The sequence below is a fragment of the Marmota marmota genome, unplaced genomic scaffold (genome assembly GCF_001458135.2).
Source record: "Marmota marmota marmota unplaced genomic scaffold, marMar, whole genome shotgun sequence".
NCBI lineage: Eukaryota > Metazoa > Chordata > Mammalia > Rodentia > Sciuridae > Marmota > Marmota marmota.
In genome coordinates this window covers 483,103-492,051 of record NW_026000242.1, presented here as the reverse complement: position 1 = coordinate 492,051, position 8,949 = coordinate 483,103, and the positions used below count along the sequence as shown (strand labels likewise).

The 8,949-nt window shown below is 39.0% G+C and overlaps 2 pseudogenes; one reads left to right on the top strand and one right to left on the bottom strand.

Moving 5' to 3' along the window:
- LOC107145629 overlaps positions 1–7,980 on the bottom strand; it is a 20,345-nt pseudogene extending 12,365 nt beyond the window's left edge.
- Positions 1–8,949, top strand: part of LOC107145645 — a 70,164-nt pseudogene that overhangs the window by 49,072 nt on the left and 12,143 nt on the right.

The window sequence follows — 8,949 nt, the reverse complement described above, 5'->3', positions numbered from 1 at the left end:
AATTTGGAAAATTAAAATATTTGCATGTTACAATTGATACTTCTTCCAGATTTTTGATGGGCTCCCTTCATGCCAGAGAAAAAAACTAAAGATATTTTAGCTCATTGCTTACAAAATTTTGCCACTGTGGGCATTCCAAAACAGTTAAAAACAGATAATGGTCCTGGCTATACCTCTACCTCTTTTAAACAATTTTGCTCATCATTTGGCATTACTCACATAACAGGAATTTCATACAATCCACAGGGACAAGGCATAGTTGAAAGAGCTCATCAAACTATTAAAATGTACTTATTAAAGCAAAAAGAGGGAATTGGAAAGGGGTATATATCCCCCAAAGATAAACTTAAAGTAAACCTTTTTACTCTAAACTTTTAAAATTTGAATTCATCAGGGCTTAGTGCTGTGGAAAGGCATATGTATCCAAAAAATGTACATAAGCCTAAGGTACTTTGGAAGGATATTCTAACAGGACAATGGAAAGGTCCTGACCCAGGGATTGTCTGGAGTCTGGGTTCTGTTTGTGTGTTTCCACAGGGAGAACAGCAGCCGATTTGGATTCCAGAGAGACTAACCAAAGTGATTTCTACAGACCAAAAAGAAGATGATTTGACTCAAATCCATAACAGCTGATATCCAGAGCTCCAGCTTCGCTATTCTTACATCTGTGACAGTGATTCTCCCACACCTGGAGGCTAATGAAATATGAACACCATTAAAACCTATTTCAAATGTAAAAAACCTTGGGGCTTGCTTGTGGGAATACCTTCAGACCCATTATGCAAGTTATAGGAAAAAGGATGGGATATCCAAAAAAGAGCCAAACCCAGGTGGTAATCAGGATGTCTTTTTCAATATCTATTTTATTATTGCATTTTCCCACATCATGAAGTTCTATTTTATTTTTTGAGCTCATACAGACCTAGGTTAATGTTTTTCTGATCAGTTCTCTTTTTTGTCTGTGGAGTTTTTAAACATTGCAATGGAGATTTCACCTGTGTAAAGCTACAAGGCCTTTAGTATTGTCTTATGTGTTGTATGTTATGTGTGCACACTTGTGTTTTGTGTTGTATGTCTGTATGTGCGTATGTCCATATATCATATATGAGGAGTGCTCATGAAAAAATTGATCCAAATATTTTTTTTATTCACGTGATTTAAGTGGTTTAATTTAAATTGGGTTGTTTAATATGTGAGCAAAAAAGGAGGTTAACAGATCTGTTTGTTTACTTTCACCTTTCCTTTTCATTATATTTAATAATTCTGTTCAGGATAATGTAAATTGTTCTGAAAATTGTTTTCTTAGTACCTGTTGGAATGTTACATAATTTCTTTTTAGCCATCATTGCCAGAATTCCTATCTTCCTCCCAGTGCAGGTGAAGACAAAGATAAAACCAAATTACAGCTTCTTCGATAGCTATCACAGTAAACTGTATAAACTGATGCATTGATGAATAATAACTCAACAAGTAATGCTCAATCAAGGAGTCGATTTACTTTGGGAGGAAATGGACATATTGATAGATTCCTCTGCTTTGAACTGCTTGCAGAACTTTCCTGGACTATGTATAACTTGTATGCATTGTGAACTATCTGTTGGTACAGCGAATTGTGGTAGTGCTGGCGTATCTTTGCAGATGGTGTCACAGGTGGTACTATTTTTCCAAAGGAGCCGTCAATTGGCTTGGTGTCGTGGCATTTCTGTATCCTCCTCCCTTCTGTAGTGATGGTCTAAAATTTGGGGGCCAACAGAGGTGAGGCAAAGAACCTCACCCCCCGACTGGTGCAAAGGCCAAATTTGGGGGCCAACAGAGATGAGGCAAAAAACCTCACCCCCCCACACTGGTGCATAGGCCTATCCACAAGTATGGCTGTATGCTGGACCGGTAGTCAGTGATGCGTAAGATCCAATTGCAGTGGTACCAACCTAAGACAGGAGGCTGACGCCTTGAGGTCAGCTCATCAGATGACGGGTAAGAACCATATGTAGTATTGGACAGCCTAACAGGTAAGGTCCCTAAGCCAGATTGCTTGTTGTTTAATTAAACAGAAGGGGGGAGTTGTTGAGGGCCACAGCCGAGTCGGGATGACGCATGGTATTTTTGCCAGAAGTAGTGGTTGAGAGGTGACGCCAGAGAGCCATTAAGATAATGACTTTTAAGTTCTCGCGGAATTCCCATTGAGTTCTGGTTGAGCTCTGGCAGGGATTTCTGAAGAGTTTATATTGGTTGGGGAAGTGCCGGAGGAGGGATTTCTGGTTGGTGGTTCCTGGAGGAGCTGCGTGGTGTTCGAGAGAGTTCCTGGGAAGTGTGTGTGGAGTGTGTTGGTGGAGTTCAGAAATAAAGTTTGTTCCTCTTGAGTGGCTCGTGATTTGTGCCCAGCCAGACTGCGGCAGCATTGGTTTTGATGAGTAAGATATATTCCTTTAGCCATCATTGCCAGAATTCCTATCTTCCTCCTTTCTGTGACAAGAGACACCTAGGTATTGTTGGGCTGGCACTGTCCTGAGAGGTCAGAAAGGTTGAATGGGACTTAGTACATATGAACTGTTCAGAACACCGCCAGATACATGGTAAGCACTGCATGTATATTGTCTACTAAAACTCTTTTAGTTTCCTTCAAATTATCTTTAACTCCAGATATCTCTGCTTTCTTGTTTTCTTTCTTGTTTTCTTTCTTTCTTTCTTTCTTTCTTTCTTTTGCTTCCTTGTTTTCAAAGAAGGTGTTTCAAATCTTAACTTTACTACTTGTTATCCCCAGTTTCCTCATCTGAAAAATCAAGGTAATAATATCTACTTCATATGATTTTTTTTTTTGGCTAAGTGATACAATACCCTTATGAAACTTAGCTGAGGACTCAACTCATATTGAACTCTTAATAATTTTATAAAATTATTTCTAAAAGTTATTTTATGCAGTTATTTTTAATTAAAATTTTTATTTTAAAAAGATATCATTTCCTTAATATAGTAAATTCTTCTAAGTTTTTTTAAAAATGATGTATTGTGCTTTCCCCTCTGTACTGGTATGCTTCATTTGGCACAACACTAAAATGTTTTTATTGAGCCAGGTTGCCATTCCAAGATTTCATTTGCTTCCTTGTGGGTAAGTGTACAGCAAATCGATTCGACCAAATATGTGAGCTACAAAGCTGCACCTGAATATCATTGCTGGAAGAGATTCATGAGACTGATAAGGATGTCCTTGATGTTCCCCTGTGGCCTATAGAACTGACCATGAGAGTAGATAAGAACATCTGAATGGGGCCTAGAAAAATATCAGACAAGAAAAGAGACAGAGATCTCAATCCTTAAATTGAACATTATGAAATAATGTTCTGAGAACCAATCACTAGTAATATATTTCACAGGTCTAAAGAGATCACCAATAGGAATCAAACACAGATAACTAATGTACAAGGCAGAGAGTGCAGCTTCATGAGAGATGAACTGGTTATAGCAAACATTTTTGAGGTTGGGACCTCATCATGGACAGCTGGCCCTAAGGAATAATGGTTGCCAAGTGAGGCCACCCAAAGAATGCCACTTTTAAAGCTCAAGTGTATGAAATTACCTTGGCCACACATCAGTAATGAGAGCCTGGGATGGCTTGTGGAAACTGACTCCAGAGAACTGTCTGCACAGCGGTTGTAGTTGTATAAGCATGAGTCTAGTCCCAACCATGTCACTGTCCCCAACAATACCTCTATTCTAACCATGTGGAAAATGCTGCTGAGTGGCAGTATCTTTCCAATAATACTTTATGGCCCCTGCACCCCAGTATAGGCATCCAGGAAGGCCAAGAGAACAATAGAATGATATTGTTGTACCACTTTTTGTTATTAGGAAAAGCACATATGTGTTCAGAAATATTTAGATAATAAGAAAAATTAGGGAAAAGTAAGAAACTGAACTTACTAAGACACTAAACAGTTTAGAAATTAATAATTAGGGCATTATAAAATTTTAGAAATGGATAGTGTTGATTGTGGTGAAAGATGAATTAATTAAAGTCACAGAACTGTCCACTTGAAATATTTAAGGTGTTAAATTTTATTATTTGTCACAATTTTTAAAAAAGAAAGAATTTCAGGAATATTATATGTAGGTATGAAGAATCTATCAATAAGAGTTATTCACTGGGTTAAAAAAAGAAATTAAGAAACCAAACATTGTCTTAATCTAATCCCAATGACTATGTTCATACTTCCTTTTTTAAAAATGATTTTTTCCTATGGCATATGTTATTTTATAGTGGTAACCTGCTTGTATGACTTATTTCGTACTTCCAGTTACATGGAGGCCTTTCTTCCAAATTATTCCAAGATGCCCATGTATAATATTTAGGTAGCTACATATTAACTTATCATATTAATGAGGGCACAGCATAGTAAATGAAATAATTTTAATCATTTAACACTTGATGTTATTAAAAGTGTTATTAAAATGTATCCAGTGTACATTTTTATTTGTATTTAGATTTATTTCCTTAGGTAACATTCTAAAAATTGCAGTTACCAAATTGAGCATTTATTTAGCTATATATGGCAAATTTGTCTTGAAAAGATTGACACAAAACATTTTGTTCACAGTAATCTATGACAGTGCCATATTCACTATATCTTTTGAAACATGAATCATTATATTTGCAAATCTTTGATATTTTAAATATTTATTGTCATATGCTCATTTTTATTTGCATTTATATTCAGACTGATCACTGTTGCATGTGTATAAATTCCTGTATTTTCTGTTATGAATTATTTGTTCACATTATTCATCTAACTATTTATTAACTTAAATTTGCCTATAAGACAATGCCACAGCATACACCCAAGCCAATCTCTTTGCATGCTGCAGTGAAGCTTTTTCAATATTTCACTTTAGTAGGTTTAGCTACTACTGGATAGAAAATGGAAGTGGGGATATTTGAGACTGATTCTAAGACAGTCATCTGCCAAGGGGAGTACAAAAGGAGAACAAAAGTACCTGGCTTCTTCTCAGGCATCCCCATCTCCTCAGATACTCGGGGGCTGTGCACCTCCCTGCAGTAAACCAGGAGTTCCATGTCCCTGTTAAACTTGTGTCCTTTAGCCAAGGAAACCTGACTTGGGGATTATCAAGGGAGTCAGGTTAGAACCATCACTCTTTGCTGCCTGGAGCTGAGGTCAGAGCTGAGGGCCACAGGCTTCCTCCAACAGTGAGCATGACCAGGAGCAGAGGGAGAATCAGGAGAAGACTCAGCACATTAAACCTGGGAGAAGAGGGAGCACAGTGCATCCCACTCTTGGTTAATAGGGAAAAGAAAGGACCACCTGGGAAGGGCTGGACAAAGTCAGGACCCAAGAAATAGGGTCCTGGCAACAACAGTCCTCTCTTACTGATTATCTGAGCAGAAGTCTTATCATCTGCAAGGAACTCAACAGCACTCAAGGGGCAGTTGGAGTGGACCCTCTGGATGCCATGCTGGGAGCGGATGGTGGCAACCATGCTGAGTGTGTATGGCAGTTCCTCCAAGGGGACTAGAGGAGTTTTCATATAAAGGCAACTGTCTTTAAGATGTTCTACAAAAAATTACTTTCATTCTGTTTTCCTTTCTAATAGTTTCGGCACACCCCAAAATGAGGAAAAAAAATCCCCTATTATGCCACCCCAGTATTCAAAGGGGAGAAGGTCTCACCAGAGAGATGGTATCTAGGATTTAGGATGGCTGGGAGCACATAGCACAGGACCCCATCAGTGTCCAAGGGCAGCTCCTGAACATACCTCAGGGTGAGCTCCACCTTTGACCCAGGCTGGAGGTTCCCCACATTGTAACAGATCTGGAGTATGAGTCCTCCTCCAATAAGTAAGCCTCCTGACCCTGGGATATGGCACCCTCATAGTTGTGTAGGGCCTAAGGAAAATAGGAGGGATGGGAATGAAAGGTAACAACAAATGAAAAGACAGGACTGCAGAAAATAAAGACTGTTAGAGAAAGAAATTAATGGGTCTTCTCAATTTCACAGCTGGAGTTTGAATGCCTCTAACTGATTTATCCCTAAATGATTTCAGGAAAATCAGAATTTAGATGTGAGTGGAGGGAAAAGAATCCAACACCAGCAATTTTTGTGAAGGTACATTTGAATGAGATCTTCAAGAGTTCACATTAATCATTAAAGGAAGGGAGAAGACAAAGAACCCATCTCCTGTACCTCCATCTTGTCCTGTAATTCTGCCACAATTTTCTTCCCATCCACCACGTCCTAAAAGCTAAAGACATCAAAGTCTTCATCCATTGGGTACATAAAGGAAGCTTCCAAAGGGACTTTCTCCTCATTCTCACAGTTTAAGTTTGGAGACACACTGGCCACAAACTCATGGATGGACAATGTTACAGAGAAGTTCTTCAGTGCCACTAGGGATAGGTCAGGTTTCAAGAGTTCGACAAGCTGTAATAGAAGGCCTCTTGTAGGTCAGGGGTTGGGCTAGCACTGGTACACAAGGGTTGGAAATCAGACTTACCTGGCTTCTATTGGAGAGTGATTAGACGACAGGAGCTCTCCATGCTGACACGGTGATCTGAGGAAAAGACACATCATGAGCAGAGTGACATATTGGGAGATATGCATCCAAATATTAGTACATTATGAACCTCTCTCTTGCATAAGAATACATTCAGGAAGTTATGGTTGGATCTAGAACAAAAGGAGGAGGGAAAGGGGACAGAGTCTGATAGTTTGGCTCCTTCTAAATGACAACCCTCCCAGGGAGTGGGGGTGGGTGATGTTGTATGATTCAACAAGGTTCACTTGAAACCTCTTGAGGCTACTTAAAACAGCAATTCCACTTTTTTAAAAGCTCAAAAGTGTGTTTAGTACACTGTTCCCTTGGGAATATTGAATAGATCCTGTGGTAGAGCAAAATGAGAATTTTAGCAGTTTAAGAGCAGACAGGCTGTGGTTTTGCACAATGACACATAGCAACTCTGCTTACTGACATTTAACCATGGAGGTTTGAAGCGGCTAACAAGTAGCTGTAACAGATAACTGCAGTAACAGAAGCTGGAAAAAAGTAGTGGGAATAGAACAATCCCCCTTTAGGCTTAGTGCCATAAATATCCCTAAGCTATGTGATCTGAGTCCCTAGTTTGTTGACAAGCTTGTACCTATATAAGAAATGTAGATTGCAACTTCCAGTAGAATTGCACCAACTCCCTTACCTTGATGTACCCCAAATTTGCTTATATATAAAAGTATAAACCCTATTATGCTTGGGGCTTAAACATTGGGAATTATCCCTCTGAGCTGTGGTGCTACTAATAAATTATTGCTTCCAGATCTTCATATTCTGACCCTCATTTCCCACTATACTATAATAACCTTAATCTCCCTTGAAACTCGGTATTATCTTTCCAAAATAATAACCATCAGACCTTCATTTCACATTTGGATTAATATATGTAAAGTTCCTACATTAGTATTTTTAAACAACTAGGACAGATATCAGCATTGTTCCTGTTGTCATTGTTACTATTATTCAATAAATATTTACTGTTAATCATTATGAATCATTCTATTCAGACCTCCATGTAGAAAGCATCTTAAATCTCTCCTAGATATTGTATCATATACCTTGTGATTTTTCTTTTACATGTCACAGTTCTTTTTTTTAATTGCTATATCCAAATTATTCTAGTATTCAAGTAGTATACATGAAACATGTCCCACATTTTAAATCAGACTGTCCTAAACATCCCTCTCAAATTTTATAATCATTTTGAGGTGCATTCCATGTAATTTGATACATATGAACAGAGATACAACTTATGTACCAAAAGCATGATTTAATGGCAATTCTTTTACCCAGGGGGCCCACAGATGGGTTTGATCCTAATGATGAATTCTCATGCTCCTGGGAGTCACTTTGAGTCCATTCTGCACTGGATCATGTGCTAGCTTGCCTCTCCCTGATCTGACACAGTGTGACTTGGGCTGCCATCTCCAGGACCAACAGGGGCTTTAACTAAAAACAGGACTTAAAAAGTTAAAATGGCATCACCTGGAGCTCAGAGCATGCTGGAGAACAATAGCACACATGTGCTTATCCAGAGCCCTGGACAGAATATAGAGAATGCCATGCTTACCTAAGGGACCTGCAGGCACGAAAACAGGGGCTCTTTCTGGAATGATCCCTGCCCAAGCATTGTGAAGCTTTGGGTAAAACTATTTGTAAACTCACTATACTGATCCAAATCATTATTTAAAGCACATATTAGGGTGATGATTTTGCTAATGATGAAATACTTGTCTAAAACAAATAAGACCTTGAGTTAGATCCACAGAACCACAAACACGCACACATACACACCCACATGCACACCTAGAATAACAAACAAACATAACCTCCACTTTAACAAAATTGGAAATCATGCTCATGCTGATTATCCATGTGATATCACTTGTATTTCCTATGCAACAAGCCCTGCTATATAAATCCACAGCAATAACCAGGTTCCTCATTCCAAATCTGTTATTACAGACAATTGAATAAAAACAGTGCTTTGTAAAACACCCCACATGTTAAAGCAACACAAGAGGAAAGTAGCAGGTTAGAGAAGAGGAGAACATGCTGAGGAAAAGGGCTTCCAGGATGATCCCTAAGTGGGATAGGTAGAAGAGTCTGGGCTAAGTCAGAGAAAGAACATCTAATAACACCCACAGGAAACTTAAGGCAGTAGATTCACACAGGACCAAAGCAAACCAAAGACTGAGAAAAATCCAAGCTCTCAGCTACCCAGGAGAGAGAGCTTCTCTCTCAGCCTGGGAGCTCTGTCTGGACAGGATATCAGAGATGTAAGAGTCTGACAGAAGCAGTCACAGGCAGGCAGGGAGGGGAAGAGCAAGAGAATCCAGTAGACCACACCCTAACAGCCTGTTATGAGAAGTGGAAAACCTGGGCCAGCCAGGA